At 38.1% G+C, this 21268-nt stretch overlaps 1 pseudogene; it reads left to right on the top strand.

Annotated features, from left to right (window-relative positions):
- Positions 1 to 5401: 5401 nt before the first annotated feature.
- LOC114301324 (putative serine carboxypeptidase-like 53) overlaps positions 5402 to 21268 on the top strand; it is a 32260-nt pseudogene continuing 16393 nt past the window's right edge.

The following is a 21268-nucleotide window of genomic DNA, read 5'->3' as shown; positions in this document are numbered from 1 at the left end:
AAGTGGGAGATCAATGGGAGAGCCTTGCCATTATTCTATTCTCTAGCCATTTTGCCTTCTTCTTCACCCAATCTCTTATCTCCATCATCTCCTTTGTTGTTGTGTTCCTAAGTTGAGATTATTGAAGAATCTAAGCCTCTCATCATATTCTAGAGAATTCGAAGTTGTTCTTCAAGGATCTTTGAAGATCTTCGAATTTTCCAACTCCTTTCTTGAACCCTCTCCTACATTTTGGCGACTCCGCTGGGGAGGCGGATTGGTTAATGGTTTCAACGAGATCTGGAATCCACACAACTCCAACAAGGATGGTGGGAGAAGATGAAGTTCACCAACAAGGATCCTCTAATGGTGGTGACGACAGGACCATGGCTCCAGATCAACCACTTTTACTTGAAGCCATTCAAGGACTTCAAAATACTCAGCAAGAGATTCTTACCACTCTTCAGAATCTCACTCACACCATGTTGGTGATGAGTTCTAACTTTGCACCGGCGCCAAACGGAAATCAAACTGGTGGTGGAGTTATTCCCGCCGGAGCGCAAAATCAAATCCAAGGAGAAGTAGGCCCCAATCAGCCTATGGCTCATGGCAACACGGCCACAGTAACACATGCTCAAACCACAGTAGGCGGCAGCAGTTTGCCCATGCCCGGGCTCCATGGCGTGCCGAGCCAAGATCCAATGGTGACTAGGGGAGTTTCTGGTGTAATGAACGGCACTCCAACGACTGTTGGTGTCCAGGAAAACATAAGGAGCATGATGGCGCAAAAGGGAGCTATGCCCGTACCTAATCTTGTTACGCCACCAGTGAATGTTACCCAAGCACCAAGCGGGCCTCCTTTGGTGCCAACAACAAATCTGCAAGCACAACCCGGTATAGCGGCGCCGTGCGGTGGACTCTATGGGCCTCAATTCAATATCCCATCACCAACTGGCTTGTCTATAGGTGCTGATGGCCAGTATCGTCAAATGTCCTCACCAATGATGAATTCGCAGCACCAGAATGGCCAAGACGCCCCTAGCTCAGTCTTCGGGTACATAAGCCAAGTCCCGGGAATACCACCATCAAACTCTCTCCCTCAACAGTTTCTCACTCTCGCCGATGTGCAGGCCATGTTCGATCTCGAACGGGGCAAGAGGACCTTACCCTCTTTGCCTGATCCAGACGTCAAGCCGCCTTACCCCATTGAGATGCTGAGTTATCCATACCCTGAGGGGTATACAGTGCCGAAGTTCATCAAGTTCGACGGCAAACAAGGAAATGCCCGAGAACATGTTGTGCGATTCATCGAGACTCTAGGTATTCATGGTTCAAACCACGTCCTCCGACTGAGAGAATTCTCTAAGTCCCTCACCGACCGAGCATATAGTTGGTATGTTAATTTGGCCCCAAACTCTGTCCGAAGTTGGGAGGAAATGGTTAACAAATTCCACTCCAAGTTCTTTCAAGTGGCGGAGAAGGTGACCACACTTACATTGTGTAAAGAGAAGCAACAAGAAAGTGAAGACATCCTTGACTACGTCAAAAGGTTTCAGGACAAGGCCGTAGATTGTCATGAAGCAGTCGAGGAGAGTTATCTGGTTCAAATCTGTCTAGAAGGGGCATTGAGCAGATACAAAATGTTTCTAGTTAATCACAAGCTACCCACCTTCTCGGCATTAATAGAAGCAGCTCGGAACATTAGCATTCCTCATGATCAGGAGTCCGGATTTAAGGCCAGTTACAAGACTAGTTTCAAATCGTCTCGTGGACCTATTGTTGCTGCTGCCTCTGCCCCAGATACCCGAAATTCACAAGGAGGAGGTCATAGAGGCCAGAAGAGAAAGCAATATAATGGTGAAAAGGGGAATGTTTCTTATCCATGTGGAATCGAGGAAGTGAAAGCTCTAGTTAAGGAATGGGTGGCTGACGGAGAGCTAAAATTGCCTTATGTTGAAGAAATGCCATCAAAGAAAGACCGTGAGAGCCCTGAATTCTGTGTCTACCATCGTACATTGAAACATCCGACAGAGAAGTGTTGGACTCTCAGAAAAATCTTCAGAGATAAAGTCGAGGCAGACGAATTGAGGTTCAAAAAGCAAGGGACTCAAGACATCCGAGAACAACCATATCCTCAACACCGAGACAAGGGCAAGAATGTTGCTATGATAGCTTATGAAGGCCCGATGATTGAGGCTATCGCCAACCTCGATGACGATGATTGTTATTTGGACGACATCCTCGAGCCAGAGGGTGAGCAAGTTTACTATAGAAGTGCTCTCGATCCAGAGGGCAGAACATTTATGACTCATGGCGAAGATCCCTTTGATCCAGAAGGAGGAGAAGAGTACTACGGAAGAGGAGGACACCATGTTTATGTGGCATCTTATTTTGAAGAGACCGAGGAGATGGTTAACTACGAGCCTCCAAGAGTGGAAAAAGATCCGGATCACTATGCCAAAACCTTGCAAGACTGTGTAAAGTTCAAGCAGTTCTTTGACCAGCTTGGACTTTCCAAGGAGGCAAGAACAGAAATCACCAAGTCTATCATTAATATAGCCGAGGCACACCATGAGGGATGCATGTCGACTGAGGGATCTATCCCGAGGAAGGCAAAAGAGCAGTCTAGTGCCATTACTTTCTCCGAGGTTGATCGGAAGTATCTTTTTTCTCACAATCGCCCGCTTTATGTGACTGCTTTTATTAACGGGGTTGAGTTCAAAAGGGCCTTTCTAGATAGTGGAGCCTCTATCAACATTATGACTCGCGCTACTCTAGAAAAGGCCGGAATCTCTGAAGAACGCATTGTGAAGCAGCCGATAGTCATCACTGGCTTCGGTGGAGAAAGGAGAGTTACTATCGGATGCGTAACAGTTGATTTAGCCGTTGGAGAGATTCGCTCGGCCACCAAGTTCCATATTATCGATTCTGAGACAAATTATCACATCATTCTAGGGAGGACCTGGATGCATAGATATGGGGCTGTACCATCGAGTTATCATCAGTGTGTTAAGGCAAAATGGGGAAAGAAGACGGTGACAATTCAGGCTACAGAAAGGCCTTTCGAGATCCATGAAGCTCATTATTCTGATGCCATCTACTTCACCGAACTGGCTGTCGAAGAAGTTCCCACCACCTCTAAGCCTTGAGGGGTCAAAATTCCTCGTTGGGAGGATATCAAAGATGACAAGGAGCTGATGGCAGAGTCAAGTAAGCGGGCAATGTCTAGACCAGAAAGTCCGCCTATTCCTCGGAAGGTGATGAAAGTTCGAGAAGGAGGCAAGATGGTGTACTATTTATGATGGTGCATGATGGCCACAACCCGAGCAGCTGGTGAAAGCTTTCCAAATGATCTTGCAACTCTAGGGGCAAATTTCAACATTCCGTAGAAGAAGTCTATCTATGACATTTACAGTTTGCATTTACTACAGTGTCCAAGAAGTTCTATCTTTCTTATGTCATGAAGAAATTTATTTCCTCCATATTATGTATCTCCATTAGAAGTTATTTTCTCTACATTGTATATCTTCATGGTGTTATGTTGCTTGAAACAGTTTTCAATTTTTGTTGCCCCTCAAAGAAGAAAGAGAAATAGTAGACTCAGTTACCAACCTGAAGGGAGTTTTCTTGACATAATAGAAGTATACTTCCACTCGGACTTCCGAGAGATAGACTTGTCTCTGCTCGGACTTCTGAAGGAGAGCCTTCCGAGGGACAACTCTTGCTCTCATTAGTGCGGGTCTGAAGGACAGCTCTTGATTTCATCAATACGAGCTCTGAGGATCTTTCTTTTCAAAGTAGAGTGGACTCTTACTCGAACTCCCGAGCGATAGCCTTTGCTTCCATTAGCTACCGAAATAGAAGTGCGCATCCACTCGGACTTCCGAGGGATAGCCTTTGCTTCCATTAGCTACCGAAATAGAAGTGCGCATCCACTCGGACTTCCGAGGGATAGCCTTTGCTTCCATTAGCTACCGAAATAGAAGTGCGCATCCACTCGGACTTCCGAGGGATAGCCTTGTTTCTGCTTAGACTTCTGAGGGAGAGCCTTGTCTCCTGCTCGAACTCCCGAGGGATAGCCTTTGCTTCCATTAGCTGCCGAAGTAGAAGTGCGCATCCACTCGGACTCCCGAGGGACAGCCTTGTTTCTGCTCGGACTTCCGAGGGACAGCCTTGTTTCTGCTCGGACTTCTGAGAGACAGTCTTTACTACTGTTGGTGCAAGCTTGGTAGACTCGGTTATCTTCCAGAGGAATCTTTCTTGCCAAAGTAGGGTGTGTGCTACCTTCGGACTCCCGAGGGACAGTCTTGCTTTTGTTCGGACCTCCGAGGAACAGCCCTTGCTCTCATTAGTGCGGGTTCCAAGGGCCCCGAGGTCGTGGATTTCAATCAAGAATTCATTTGCCTGAAATAGCAAAGCCAACAAATGAGACAAACAATATCAATTTCAGATCATGATTCAGGCATTATCAGAATGGGACAACATCAACAAATAATAATGATCTATTTAAGCTACAACAATTCTACTCCTTTGAGCGAGTTCGGGAAAAATGCAACAATCAAGATTTTGTCTCTTCGAGCCGGTTCCTCTCAAGCCGACATAAAGCAACAATGTTCCAACAAAATTTCGGCATCAACATTTTATTTTCTCTGAGTGTCCACAAAATCAGTACACATCAATATATGGTCTTATTCTCTGTTACATTAGTTTATTCTTCCAAGTGAAACATTCACCGAATTTGGATATCGGGAATTCGTTCATCAAATATATAAAGTTCAATATCGAGTTTTACTATTCTCGGAGCTACAGCAATCAATTATTGACAACAAGATTTATATACAATATGAGGGACTTATTTCCTTGGATTTCATTTGTCATATTAATGCTCTATCTATGTCAAACTTATCAACACAATGTCAAGTTTCAAAACATGAATTTCAAGACTATATTTCTCATGCAAATCAAGGTTCAACAAGGGCTTTATTTCCCTCAATGACCAAGCACTAGCTATTCAGAAGTCAAGAGCACAAATCCCAAATTTAATCTGTGCAAACCCTGGTTCATGAGCAACAATATATACATATATATATTTTTATGTATCAGAAAAATCAAAAAAATTCAAGAATGGTGTTTCGGTGAACACTTGCTCACAAATTCGAAGCAGTAGAAAGAGAATGAAGACCAAAAGCAGTGTGGGTCAAGTCTGACAGCACGGACAGTGGGCGAGAAAGGAGATAGCATAAAAAAAAACCGAGATCTATATGATTCGAACTCCGAAAAAATAGCTCTGAGCTGTGAAGACTAACGAGCTGGATGGTGTTAGGCAAAACCACACATCGCGTTGAGTGGGCGACGTGTGGTTCGCGTTGAATAGACGAAGACGAAGGCAAAGCAGTGGGCAACCAAAGTTGCAGCAGAGAGGATGGTTTCCGGTTGGTCACGGTTGGCTCACGGCGTGACAGTATTTGTAGCAGCATCATCCGCCACAGTGTCGTCTGTAGTAGTGTTTACAGCATGGGTCACAACGTCTGTAGCAAGCAGCAACCGTGGCTCATCTTCCGCGACGATGGCGGCACCTGGAGTAGCTATGGAGGACAGTGTACTAAACGCAGCAGCCTCTGGTATTAGAAAAACAAATACGGAGCTTCTTTGAAGAAGATGAAGCTTGGGTTGATCTCAGTTTGGAGAGAAAGTGTGCCTAAATGGGTCCTTGGGGTTTGATCTCCTGCAAATAAATTAAAAAAAAAAAATTAGTGAGGTAAGGAAGATGAAGCACAAAAAAAAAAAAAGAAGAAAATGTCGTAAATGGAAGCAGCTGGGGTCGGCCCCTGTTATTGTAGAACCAGAACTTTCATGAAGAAGAAGCAGCTTGGTCTCTCGGTTGAGAGAGAGAGAGAGTATGTGCCTGACAAAATACATCTTGCCAAAAGAGAAGAAAATTAGGGCTTTTGTCCTCATCCAAAAAAAAAATAATAAAAAAAAAAAATGTTTGAGCCTTACCTTTTAATAGTAATAAAAAAAAAAAGTGAGTGCTTTGTTTTTTTTATTATCTTTGGCTTGGAGAAAAAGTGATCCGGCTGTACTCAAAAAAAAAAAAAGAAAAAAAAAAAAAAGAAAAAAAAAATGTTTGAGCCTTACCTTTTAATAATAATAAAAAAAAAGTGAGTGCTTTGTTTTTTTTATTATCTTTGGCTTGGAGAAAAAGTGATCCTGCTGTACTCAAAAAAAAAAAAAAAAAGAAAAAAAAATGTGGCCTTGTCTTGTAAATAAAAAAAAAAAAAAAAAAAGTTATTTAATTATTTTTTTATTAGTTGTCAATTTTATCCGTAATTTACAGTGAGTCCTCAGTTTTTATCCATAGATTTTATCAAGGCCAAATATTCTCGAAGACATAATGTGAAGCATGGCTGATAAGGTGAAATTATGCATGTCCGAGAAAATTACAATTTCTCATACACGCAAGGGGCAAATGTAAGAGGAGCTAATTTAAGCCCACTAAATTATTTAGGCCCAATAGCCCAAGATTAGTGGGTCCGAATTTATCGCAAGTCCAAGAATCGGTGGGCCCAGATTTATCGCCATCAAACGGATTGAATCGCTCTAAGCCTCGAAAGGGTTCGGATCCACGAACCTAGAGACTTACTCAGGCCCGGACTCGAAAGGGTATTAGGCAAGCCTAGAGATCCGAGGCACTCGGACTCGAAAGGATTCGGATCCACGAATCTAGAGATCCGAAACACCTGGCTTCGAACGGATTCAAACGCAATCTAGAAGTCGCTCCGTTAATGAGTCCCAGAACACTTGCGGGCTCGGAGCTTTCCGGGATCTACGCACCAGAACCATGGGCGTAATGGAGTTCGAACAAAGGACCCGATCCCGAGGACGGTGAGTGGAGATAAATTCACTCTTCGGTTAAACTAGCCTATACCCGGGTCGAGGTGGCACGACCCCGGGGGGTCCATGAGACTCGGCAATATTTTGTGGCAGGACGTCCTCTGGGACTACCCCTGACCCTTTGGGATGATTGGGGATCATTGGTTAGGTGTGGCTAAGAAGAAGGGTTCGCCGAGGGATTGATCTCCTCTTCGGGGTTTTCTCATCCTCGGAGAAGTCACCTCCTCGGAGAGGTCACCTCCTCGGAAAGGTCACCTCCTCGGAGAAGTCACCTCCTCGGAGAGGTCACCCCCTCGGACAAGGTGGTTAGAGAGAATATCCCCCATGTGCCTTGCACATGGGCTCCATCCTACATCATGAGGTGCCTATAAATAGCACTCACCCATAGCTTTACAAGGCATGGATTTTGGAGATTTTTAACTCTTGGGAAAGAACTAATTTCCCTTCTCCATTATCAACCTTGAGAGTGAAAGTGGGAGATCAATGGGAGAGCCTTGCCATTATTCTATTCTCTAGCCATTTTGCCTTCTTCTTCACCCAATCTCTTATCTCCATCATCTCCTTTGTTGTTGTGTTCCTAAGTTGAGATTATTGAAGAATCTAAGCCTCTCATCATATTCTAGAGAATTCGAAGTTGTTCTTCAAGGATCTTTGAAGATCTTCGAATTTTCCAACTCCTTTCTTGAACCCTCTCCTACATGCTGTTAGCCACATACTCCGTGAAGGGAACAAATGTGCTGATAGACTTGCGAATATGGGAGTGAATCATGGAGGAAATCTGGAAGTTTTAGAGAACCCACCTTCTGAAATTGCTAATCTGCTTGTTGCAGACATCTATCTTGTGAAAGGCCTTAAGCTTGTTTAGCCCTCTTTCGTTCTATTGTTGCAGTGCTTTTGTTTTCTTTCTTCTAGTGTAATCCTTCTTTTGTATCAAAAAAAAATAAAAGTAACCATTAAAATAAATATATATATATATATATTATAAATAAAATTATTATTTATTATTGTAAAAAGAATGAAATGACTATTCTATTTCATTCTAATAAACAAAGTTTTTGTTTGGCATAAGTTAAAATGGAGTTTTTTAGTTAAAATAATTACAAAAGGACAAAATAAGCTTTTTAGTTCATTAAGACAAAATGTCACATCTAAATCATAATCATTTCATTTTTTCTCTCATAAAAGTCAAAAAAATCAAAAAGCCTATCTCAAACAAAATTTTTTAACCTAAGTTAAAATAGTCAAAAGTCCACCTCACATCCCAAAGGAATCCTAAATAGATCAGCACAAGTAGTGTAAACCAAGAATCATCAAGATAGTGTGAAAAAAGCAAGAAGCAGGACCAAAAAAAATAAATAAACAAATAAATAAATAAATAAAAAATATAGTGACTTGATTAACGTGACAACCTAATTAGTGACATAATAAAACAAAAATAAAGTTATACTCACTAATTGATATATTAATTAATATACTGATGAATGATTTGATATAATTTTATTGGTTTTGAATCTTTATAATTTGTATAATGAGTAGAGTTCATAATTTTGAAATTACATTGTTATAGCATGTGTTGATATACTAATTAGTATAGTAATTGGTGTGTATAGCACCCTTGTAAAACAAAATGCATTTCAAAAAGGGATATAGGGTCTTTTTGATAAAAATATACTTAATTTAAACATTGATATCACATCATTTTTGACACGTATATAAAATTATAAACTTTGATAGTCAAATGTAACTAATAATCTACTTAGTAATTTTTACGTGCATAATGAGGTTAATTATGTTTGCTTAACAATTTGTTATTAGATGGTGATACTATATACTAGTTATATATTATGATGTTTTATATTATTTTTTAATCTCAGGTAGAGATGGCTCACTAAAACATTTCCATTTGGTGTAATTTATTTATTTTTTTAAAAAAAATTTAAAAACTAACTATCAAAACAAAAGCCAAACATGGGGATTCTATTTTCTCAGTACTCTCTATTAAATTATTTAGAGTTATAATTTACTCTCAGTATATCCTGTGTATTTTTCACAAATTACCTTTTAAGATAAAACTATAATTTATGGTATATCCAAATAATAAACAAATCAAAAACTCTAAATTACACCATTTTAAAGAAAAATTAAAACTCTTAAATAGATTTCTTAAACAGATCTTTCATGCCTGCGCAATCTCTTCAACACTCCTGAAGTGTTGAAATCTCTCAGCATCAATAAAAAGGTAGATGAGTATAAAAATAAAAAATAAAAAGGTACATGAAATGTTTTGAGTTTCCATTACCAAACAATACACATTCAACACGATCAATCGTCACAATTGGTCTTCATTCTGCATATTGATAAGCAAAGCAAAAGCAACATAAAGAATGAGTTAATCGTTTACTAATCAATCAAGTAGCAAATTTTGGTTTTTTTTATGTGCTTCTCAACTGTCTTCTCCAGCTAATCCTTTTTAGCCCCAACAATCTGAATACACACATAATTAGATGATAGATTGTTTCAAAAAAAAAATTATTATTATTATTATTTTTTTTATTCATTGTTTGATTTTGTTCAAACTTTTTTTTATTTGCAAATAACAACACAATAAAAAATATGATATTGATGATAATTGTGAGAAAGAAAATGAAGAGAAAATAATAGGAACTTGAAAAATAATATGAAGAATATGAACGACTGATTAGGGTGTATCATGAAAAAAAATATATATATTGTACTTTAGGGCTTAATGTTTATTGTTCTTATCAGTACATTAAGGTATAATTAAAATTAAAATTTCAAAATTTTAATTGAACATACTGAGTTATTATTTAAGTGCAAATAGAATCACCCCCAAACATGATTTCAATACGGGGCGTATTATAATGGCCCTTAGCCCTTGTTTGATTTGATAATCGAAAGATAAAAATATTTTCCTTTCAATTTTTCAATAATTAACTTTTGAAATTTATATAATTTATTATAGATATTTTATGTACATTTAAATTAAATTTAATGATTAAAATATCATTTTTTTTCATCAATTTTATTTAATTGAAATAGACTAATGATTTTTATTGAAAAACTAGATTTTTTTTTATATTTGTAATTTAAAAAAAGAAAAATCGAACTAGGGCCACATGCGATTACAATTATTTTAAGTGGGACCAAACGAAATATGAAACACTATAATCCTCTTAAAATGGGTTCATTGACCTTGACTTATCAATCAATCTTTATGATTATTATTATTTTATACTATAAGAAAATAATTAATAAGTCAATAATTATATTATAATGTATATAAGCATCTTATAGACTCAAACTTGAAATTTTACTTAAACACCTAAATATTCTCACCATGTCCACTTAGACAATTACTTGGGTCATTATGATTAATTCACAGTTTTTCTCAATAATTTCTATTTTTCCTCCCCAAAATGTGTTTTTTTTTTTTTTTTTTTTTTTTGTTGGGTACAAGTTTTTCATCCTAAGCAATTCCAATTGATGAAAGAAAGAAGGGTGATTCTACTTGCACCACTTTTTTACTTTCTTGCACCCTCCATATGAGATTGTTTTTTTCTTCCAAATTTATCCATGTGTGAAATTACTTAAAATGACAAAACACTAAAATTAAATATATTTGATTATCTCCTTACACCCCTTGATCTTCAATCCCTATTTTTTCTTTCTCAACTTTTCTTTTCTCTTACACATCTTTTTTGAAAAAGTGATAATCATAGTGTTTTGATCATCAAAAAAGGCAATGGATGAAGAAACGGTAGTGAAAAACCATCAAAAAAATGAAATTGTGAGTTTTTTTATTAGTTTGGTAGGTTTTTGTTTTGATTTTCTGGGTTAGTCTACGACTTTTGTTCGGTGTTTCGAAATCGAACAAAATAAAAAAGTCTGGCATCACAATACTGAACAAAAAATATAAGTCTGGTATCAAATTACCGAACAAGCCCAAATTATTATATGGAACAAAGTGGCTCTGTAAATATATAGCAACAGAACGCTAGACAAATCTATTTTTTTCAGCAACATAACATTGGAGTAATTAAAATTCACTAGCATTTTATTATCGAACAGGCCCAGTACAAATTATTACTTACATTATTTAGAAGGAAGTGGCTCTGTAAATGTATAGCAACAAAAGGCTGGAACAAACAATTTATTCCAACATTATAGCACTAAATTTTTGTAAATTGTTTCGCATTGTGTGACCAAACAGGCACTTCAATATGGACTCTACTGGTTTTGTTGGGAAGCGAACTGAAATTATCCAATTGAATGGTAGCATAATACTGGGAAATAAAATTTTATCCAATAACATGGAACTAGAATAATTCAAATTGTTTAGTATTGTATTACCGAACAGGCCTAGCATAAAGTATGGGTGTAAAGAGATGGGTTTTGAAGAGTTTTTTATCATTGGGTTTGTTTTTTGTAATATATTAGGTGTAATGAGAATTTAATTTTTTTGTAAGTGGTGTAATGAGATGGAGGTATAAGGAGGTAGCCATTGCCCTTGTAGATAGTGGTGCAGATATGAATTGTATTCAGGAAGGATTAATTCCTACTAAATACTTTCATAAAACTACCCAGTCACTTACAAGTGCAAGTGGTAATTCCTTATACATCCAGTATAAACTCCCAGAAGTCTTAATTTGTAATCAATGATTATGTCTTCCCACTTCCTTTGTCATTGGATTTGTTTTTGTAATATATTAGGTGTAATGAGAATTTAATTTTTTTGTAACTGGTGTAATGAGATAGAGGGTATAAGGAGGTAAAAGAGTGGTGTAAGTAGAATCACCCAAGAAAGAATTGGTAAGCTGTCATGACACAAGTGACGATACTACTCTCAGGATTATAGTCAATTGGAAAAATTAGGAAATTTTTCCACCATTGACTGAATTGATCATTGACTCTATCCTTATTTTTCACAAAAATGATGTGGATCATGAAAATTTATTTTGAATTTTATCTCGAAAGTGTACGTGTGATACAGATTTAAAGTTTAGTGAAATAAAGTTTAGTGGAATGTAAGACACATCTACAATGAATGTGGACTCATTGCTTTTTCTGAATAATTTTCTACAAAATGAATGATGATTCGTGTCATTAATTTTGTAAGGTTCTTCATATATATCATTTATAAAAAACTAGGTTAATTCAACAATTATAGTCTATTCTTCTATTGTAACGGAATAATTGTAGTCTATTCAATTTATCACATTTGTCACAAAAAAAATAGATGCTTTATGTTAAAAACACATTTATATATATATATATATTGGACACAAATAAGATAAATTAAATGAGTTACAATTGTCGGATCAATCTATTTTTTTTTTAGTCATATACACAAAAGATTCTATAAATTAAATGATTTAAATTATCAAAACCAACCTATAATTAGCCCCATAGGCCTGAATAGCACCATCCAATTCAAATAATAGACTGAATGGAATCTAACTCATTTTTTAAATGGGTAAATTGCAAACACACTTTTTGAGATTTATTTAAATTATAAATTACCCATGTAGTTCTAGAAATTATATTATGCCCCCTAAGGTTTCTAATTTCATAACAAATAGGTTATTTTATTAATAAATCATCAAGTTAATTAACAGTTTTTAATAATGTTAAAATTTTATTTCAATTAATAATTAAAATAATTTTATTATTGTATAGGTGAACAGTTAGAAATTTTACTTTTTCAATTAATTCTATTAAATAAAAAATTCTGACAATGAGGTATTTACAATTTTTCAAATCACAAAAGGTAATTCATATTTTAAGCAAATCTCAAAGATATATTTATAATTTACCCTTTTTAAATTTATAGTATTACGGCATTTTTCGTATCCTCTATTCCCAAACCTTTTTTTCCACTAGATAGTGTGCGAAAAGAATTAACGTTTTAATTTGAAATTGGCACATTGTGGAGTAGAGTGTTAGTTTAAAATTAATAATAATAATAAGGAAAATATATTCAAAAATTCTCTTTCAAATACTTATATTTTAATTAGTTCATATGATATTTTTATATTCTAATAAATTTTGTTATTTTGGATATTTGATCCATCAAATCCTAATTCTCATACTTAAAATATTTTATGAATAATTTTACTCTTATAAATATTTTTTGAACCCTCAGCAATTTGGTGATGTGAATATTCAAATTAAATAAATTCGACAATGTGAATGTTCATATCATAAAACATTCACACTGTTAATATGAACATTAATGGGCGCTTCACGCTATTATTACTAGGGGCATTTTGATAATTGTGTCACACATAAGACTATTGAAACATAAGAAAATAATTTAGAGTAAGTGGAATAAAAGTAAATGAAAAGTGATTTATAAATAAATGCCTCTAAAAAATTCAAATTATACAAGTTCACACTCTTATGTTATTTTATAAAGAAAATTTTATTTATACAAAATTTATGCACAAAACACCCAAAAAAAAAAAATTTGAGTGTCATTTTTATAAATAAATGTCATTTTTAAAGTTATTTTGTTTTAAAGTGACATTTTCATAATGAATCACATCATTTTATATAGAAATTATGTATGAATCTTATGTTCGTAAGTCATATTTAAAAAAATAAAAATAAAATTATAAATGATGTTGTATAAATTATTGTATATACTCATGTCTGAAATTAGAATTCTGCATCCGAATTTGATTTAGGACAAGGGGCAGAAAAATGAAAATAGAAGATTCCATACATACCTACTGAGGCCCTGCCTTATAAAATAGCAAATGCTTATGCTTGTGATTCAAACTCCTTCCTAGCACTCCTCAGCGGTGGAGAAGAAGAACCATCAAGTCCTCTTCTCTACTGCAAAGCTCAACCACTTCATACTCTTCACTATGATGATGACCTTTTATGGAACTAGAATTAGCCATGGCTATTCGATCAACCAAGCAGGTCGACTCAGGGCCCTACTCTTGTCGATGACAAGCGGGTGATACCGAGTTTGAGTGTTGAAGTATCATCATCATCATCTTATGATGTTGGGAAAATGGAGGATTATCTCCTTGAAGGTGGGTTTCCTGGCCAGTCCTTAGGGTCCATGATGTTCAAGCAATATGGAGGATATGTCAATGTCGATTCATCGAAAGGCCGAAGCCTTTTCTATTATTTTGTTGAGGCTATGAGCGATTTATCTTCTAAGACTCTTGTTCTTTGGCTAAATGGAGGTGATCTCTTTTGTGTCTGTGTTTGCGTGTGCATTTGTGAATTTATAATTCTTGTCATTGCGGAGGATCACCTTTCATGGCATTTTTAGTTAAATTTCTGAAGCTAGGTGTATGAGAGGATTCAAGAACGTTGTTGGAAAATTCGAAGAACTTTGAAGGAAACTCGAATTCTCTAGAAATGATGAGAGGCTTATATTTTTCAACAGTCACAACTAAGAACACAAAAGAAAAGAGATGATGGAGATAAGAGATTGGGTGAAGAAGAAGGCAAAGTAGTTAGAGAGAGAATAATGGCAAGGCTCTTCCATGGATCTCTCACTTTCACTCTCAAGGTTAATAATGGAAGAGGGAAATTAGTTCTTTTCCAAGAGTTATCTCTCCAAAATTCATCTCTTGTAAAGCTATGGATGGGTGCTATTTTTAGGCACCTCATGATGTAGGATGGAGCCCATATGCAAGGCACATGAGGAATATTCTCTCTAACCACCTTGTCAGAGGAGGTGACCTCTCCGAAGATAAGAAAAATCCCGACGAGGAGATCAACCTCTCAGTGAACCTTCTTTTTAGCCACACCTAACCAATGATCCCCAATCATCCCAAAAGGCCGAGGTAGTCCTAGAGGACCCCATGCCGCTAAATATTACCGAGTCTCATGGACCCCCCGGGGTCGTGCCACTTCGACCCAGGTATAGGCTAGTTTAACCGAAGTGTGAATTTATCTCCACTCACCATCCTTGGGATCGGGTCCTTTGTTCGAACTCCATTACGTCTATGGTTCTGGTGCGTAGATCCCGGAAAGCTCCGAGCCCACAAGTGTTCTGGGACTCACCAATGAAGCGACTTCTAGATTGCGATCGAATCTGCTCGAAGCCCAAGTGCCTCAGATCTCTAGGCTTGCTCAATACCCTTTCGAGTCCAGGCCCGAGTAAGTCTCTAAGTTCGTGGATCTGAACTCTTTCGAGGCTTAGAGCGATTCTGCCGATTCAATTGTGATAAAACTGGGCCCTCCAATCTTGGACTTGTAATAAATTTGGGCCTACCAACCTTGGACTATTGGGCCTAATTAATTTAGTGGGCTCAAATTAACTCCTCATACATTTGCCCCTTGCGTGTATGAGAAATTTTAAATTTCTCAGACATGCATATTGTCACTTCTTCGACCCTGCTTCGCATCACGTCCCCAGAAATATGTTGTCTTGACAGAGCCTATGGGTAAAGTTTATGACTCACTGTAATTTATAGATAAAATCGACAAGTAAAAAAAAAATTCTTTTTTTTTTTTTTGCCTTGATTTTTTTAGAATATCTAAAAAATATTTTCTTTTCACTCCAAGCAAAAAATAAAGCACCCATTTTTTTTATATTATTGAAAGGTAAGGTTGATACATATATTTTTTTTCTTGTTTGGCAAGTCAGCGAAGTCAACAGGCCCATATATATATATATATATATATATATATATATGTATATTTGAGGGAATATTCAAGGCATTATACCTCTCTTTTTTTCTATTTAAGGAAAGGGCCAAAACCCTATTCCATAGCTCACTTTTTTTGTTTGTTGCACAGCTATTTCAGTGGTCTCTCTCTCTAAATCGAGAGACAAACCGACTGTCTTCTTCCTCAAGACTAACCCAGTTCTATTCTTCTTCAATTGGAGCCCGTGGCTGCTAAACCAAAAGCTAACGCCGGTTGCTCACAAGGCCAACTCAGCTTGCCACCACTCTAGGTGTTGTTGTCGTCGTCACTGAGGATAAGTCATCGTTGCTGCTTGCTACAGACATTGTGACCCAAGCTGTTGTTGTAATAACCCCGATCTCTGATTAATGCTAATCTATGACTATTTATGCCTAACAGTAATTTAGAAGGAATCTGGAATTAATTTGCATATGTATTTCATTATCTTTGCATTTCTATTTGTTTGCCATAAAATAATTTGTTCATGTTTAGACTTTGAACTGCGAATTGAAAGCCTTATCGACGCCCTATTTCGAAATTGACTTGATATATGTGTTAGTTAGGATTTATAGAATTTTACGGTATGTTTAATTAAAATTTGGTTCGGAACGATTAAATTAGATTAAATAATGTTAATTTACACTTGTTTGAGTTATTACAAGTTTGCCACTTAGTGGTTTGATTCTAGACAACCTTTAATTGCCTTATTACATATTGGATCATCATCTTGTGACCAAAACGTGAGAAAGGGAGAAAATTGAGAGATTTGGGTCTTGGTTTAAGAATTTCATTCACAAGAGGGAAGCTTGAAGATTTGTTCATCTAGTTCATAATTCTAGCACCTAAATTTCAATTTAGCATCTAAGGTATGAAACTAAGCCTTTAACATTGGGTTGAGCTAATTTATGCATGAATTCTAGTAGTTGGAGCTAGAAGATGTGAGAATCAAGCTTACGGAGTAGAAGAGTAGATCAATCCATGCATGCATGCACAAATTTCCATGTTTTGAGTTGGAATTCTAAGATTTCTTCCATGCATGTGTCAATTTCACTCATATTATAGCCATTCAACTTATTTTCCATCAAATTATTAAGTTTGGTTATGTTTTGGAAGGTTTGAATTCAAAGAGGTTCTTGCATGTTGAATTAATAGCATATTCATAAAGTTCATGTTGATTTTGCACAAATTGGTTTACTCTTAGGCCATGATTTCTTGAATTGAAGCTTTAAACATGTTGTTTTATGGGTTACCAAGTGTTTTCCAAAGTTTTGGCCCAGGAAAATGAGTTTTGGACGATTGAATGTTGAATTTCATGTTTGGAGATCAATCTGGATTTTCCAGAAATTTGACCCACGCTCGAGCGGGGACTTTCTCGCTCGAGCGGCGAGAGTCATGCTCGAGCGTGAAATGCGTTTGCCCAGAAGTTTGTGTGTTTTGCAATCCGCTCGAGCGGGGGACGAGCGACCGTCGAGCATGAATTTCCTACATCCAAAACTTTTTCATAAGTTTGCAGTTCGCTCGAGTGGGAAGTCCACGCTCGAGCGGGGCTTCTTTTTCTGCATGTCCGCTAGAGCGGGGAAAGCCACGTTCGAGCGTGGACCTTATCTTCAGCAAAATTTGAGAAATGGTTTTCAATGCATTCTTGCATCTTCATTCCATCCTAGGCATTCCTAAGCCATGTTTAAGACCCTTTAATGAGGATAAGAGATTAGAAACACACTAAGAGCCAACGAAATAAGTTTTTCTACAATTAGAACGTGTGTTTCAAGTACTCATCTGTTATGTGTTGTGTAGGTCATGTGTCACGTACCGTTTGACCAAGTTTACTCCGTCTGTCCGTCTCAAGGCCCACTGTGAGTAATAACTCTATAAAGTTATGTTTAACTTAAGTATTTTCTGACTGGTATGGTATGATCTGTTTTCTGAAATGCTATCTTACGAATTATGAATGAATGTCCAATTTTCTGAAAAGTATTTATGGCACCCTTAGTTCACGTGGCCCTCGCCCGGGGGTAACAATACCGCAGCCAATCTGCACGTGACCCTCACCCGGGGGTAACAATACCGTGGCCAATCTGCACGTGGCCCTTGCCTGGGGGTAACAATATCATGGCTACTTGCGCACAAGATATGGACCTTTATGGTCGTTGGTACCAACTATGCATGTGGGTCTCTGGACCAAATTGATCTGATAGCTAATGGGTGTACCACGTATGATCTTATGCAAAATCTAAATATGAACATGATTGTGTATCTAAATCTATTTCTATTCTGAAGTCTGAATATGTTCTGATTTAAATACTGGATTCTAACTTGTGCTGGACATCATTCATACAACCCCTTTACTCCGTTATTATTCACTGGGCTTTCGCTCACAGTTTATATTATGTATGTAGGTGAGCCGGCGTGTGACCAGGGCCAAGTTGACGGCCTTCTGTTCTGTTTTATCAGCCAACTGTTGCGCCTCCCGAGGAGGTTCCGGTCGAAGTCTAATGCTATGACTATTTTTGTATTCATGCTAGTCTCTGTATGTGTTTTGTAAAGACAGGTCTTGGGATGTAATACTTTGTAAATATCGGTGTCCTTTGACTGGCATGCTTATGTATATATATAAGTTTTGAAATGTTCCGTCCCATGTACGCTATCACGGCTCATTGGACCTTGTCTATTTTGTATTATTGCTTCCGTAGCCCCTTATTATTTGCTAATCTGTTTAGAGGCCTTCGGTAATTCACGGATTACTGGCCGATTACGGTGCTAAACCTACAGGGGTGGGTTTGGGTCGTGACAGTTGTCCACCATCGGTGCTTCATCTCATCTCGGCTTTGCTCCGCCTAACACCGCCATCACTGGTTCAGACGCGACTGAGTACTGCCAATCCACACATATCGCCCACTCAATGCGACGTGTCTGGTTCCGTCACTGCTGCATCTCTGCCCTCCAGCGTCGTCTATCTTGCCACTGCAACAGCGGCTTGCCCAGCGTCATTTAGCATGCTGTCGATTTTCAACTACCCAGCTCGACCACTGTTGGCCTCTCTGCTACAACTTTGCCACCGATCTCGATTGCCCAGAGTCATCCACACTGTTGCCCATTCAACGTGACATGTGTTGTTTCCATCTTTTTTGCGACACCACTGCTGCCTCCGGCTTCAGATTATCCAACGCCGACTACATATGTTGCCCGTTCAACGCGACATGCGTTGTCTTGCCCAGCGTCATTTAGCTCATCACCGGTCCTTCATCTCAACTTATCAACACTTTTCAGAGTTCCGAATCCCAAAATCTTGGTCTTGATTTCACACCCATTGAAATTCACCACCGTTGAGGTTCCTGCCATAACCGGCCAACGCCAACCATATCACCGAATCAGCATAGTATCGGTTTGCCCAGCTGCTTTGTCACCTGCTTGCGTTGTTTTTGGTCTTCGATTTCTTCATTGTTTCTGTAAGTTTGTGAGTAAGCTCTTTGAATTTTTTTTTTAATTTTGGTGGAAGCTTTTGTGTAAACCCATTCTCTCTTGTTGTTTTGAAGGATTTTTGTGCTCAAAAAATAAATCCTTGCTCTGATACATTTCAAATTTGTGAACTCCAGTGGTAATTTTAATTTCAGTCTTGAACTAGTGCCCTGTGTCAAATCTAGTCTTATGCCTATCTGATTGATTTTGTGGATATATATATTGAAACCCTTGCTTGAGATTTGTGCTTCTTGGAATTTTTTGATAGTGCTTGAGATTTGTGCATCTCGGAATTTTCTGATAGTGCTTGAGATTTGTGCCTCTCGGAACTTTCAGTGCGATCCATGAATCTTTGTTGTTGATTGTTTCATGAAACAAAACGTAGTTGCTAATCCTCATATAAGTTGAGCCATTGATGTTTGGGATTGTTGTTTGAACATTATATCGCTTGAAATCCATGCTGTTGAATCTTGAACTCATAATTTGAACTTTGTAGCTTTTGTTGTTGATGATGATTTTTTTTATCGCTCCTTGTTTGATAGTATTGAAAGGAGTAGAACAAACAAAAATTTTGTTGTCGTTGATGCCTGAGGGCGTGATTTCAGTGATGAAACTTGTAATGTTGAACAAAAATTCTGTTTGTCGAGTATTTGATCATTGTAGTGTTGAGGAAGATAATGCTATACTCTAACCATATATATTTGACGAATAATACTCCAGCACTTTGAATCTTGTAAACACTTTACTTGAGATAATGACGTCATGATAACTCTTAAAACCATATATGGTCATTCATTGGGCTTGTGGATACCTCGAGAAATAGACAGTTAATGCTGAAATTTCATTTGAATGTGTTGTTTCAATTCCAATATTCTGAATTTTGATACAGTCGACTCCTTGCTATTTATACTTGTTATTTCAGCTACATGTCTATTCGAAAGAAATCTATCATCCCAGGGTCATCAGAACCAGCTCTCATGAAAGAAAGGGATGTGCCTCCGACGTCCGAGTGGACAAAATCTCCTTATTTTGGTCGGAAGGACCCGTTCTGGCGAGCGGCTACCTCCACCACTTCTCTTCTGTCTCCGAAGGGGGCTCCATTGTGTCTCTCTAAGGACACTGATTCTAGACATGGGACCCTCATTTCCCCTTCTTCGGTGCTACACTTTACGGTTGAGCGAGGAGACTTTCTATACTGTTATCCCCAGTTCAAGGCTTTCTCAAACCTTCTTTTTGGTTGGTAGGAGTGGGTCGATGATGTCCTCTCGGACAGGGGCCTCTGTCAGCGGCTTCAGGAGGCTCGGCTATTGATTTCAGTGAAAATATCTCGATCCTTATCCATTCACCATAACAATGCTAGCCTTGAAGCCATGGCTCTCTAATGGAGCACCGAGACACACACTTTTATACTTGGCCAGCATGAGATGGGGCCCACCCTCGAGGATGTGTTCATGTTGCTGCGTCTAGAAGTGACTGGCCCTAATGCCTTCTGCCCTGAGCGGATACCTTCTGAGGATGATTCTCTGATCTAATCCCTAAAGCAAAATCTTCAAGCTTGTGGTCAGTGGAGCTCTGTATTTGATGGTTCAGTGAGAAAGACCAAATGAGTGAGGACGGATTGTGCCTCCTACACCGCATGGATCCACCACTTCTTTAGAGATCTTCAGTCCTTAGTGAAAGATGTTGACCCTGGTTCTCAGGAGTACGAGGTTGGCCTGATATATGGCTCTAGGCTCTATTTTTGGGATTTCTGGCTTGCTTCCTCTCATTCTTCATTCTTCATTCTTCATTCTTCCGATCACACCACCAGATTCTCTCAATCCTTTTGTCTTCCCCTTGGCAGATAGGTTCTTCAAAGGGGATCGGATCCTTTTGGGCCTGCTATTTCTTGGGAACCTTTATTACCGACTGGATCTGTTACATCGAGACATGGTACGTTCTGTGGGTCAATATGAGCCTGTCTCATTCGTCCACAGTCAGTTCCTGCTCTGTTTCTTTTTCGAGAGGTTCCCAAAGTTTGCCCCTACTCTAACTGCATTTGAAGCAGAAGTTCTTCGGGAGATAATGGATAAAGAGAGTATCCCCGTGCTCAGAAATGACAGGTCTTACATATTTGAGAAAGCGAAGACTTGTCAGCCGTTAATCACACGTTGGTCACGTGTCATTTCCACCATGTCCCTGAATACTTTGGTGGATGATTCTCGGCGCTTTGTGGCACGCCCCTATGTATGCCCACTAGTGGGTGTGGCAACACCACTTATCT

This window comes from Camellia sinensis, chromosome 2 (assembly GCF_055761805.1).
Source record: "Camellia sinensis isolate YWXY chromosome 2, ASM5576180v1, whole genome shotgun sequence".
NCBI classification, from domain to species: Eukaryota; Viridiplantae; Streptophyta; class Magnoliopsida; order Ericales; family Theaceae; genus Camellia; species Camellia sinensis.
The sequence above is the reverse complement of the archived record's forward strand: the minus strand, read 5'-3'. Positions and strand labels throughout refer to the sequence as shown.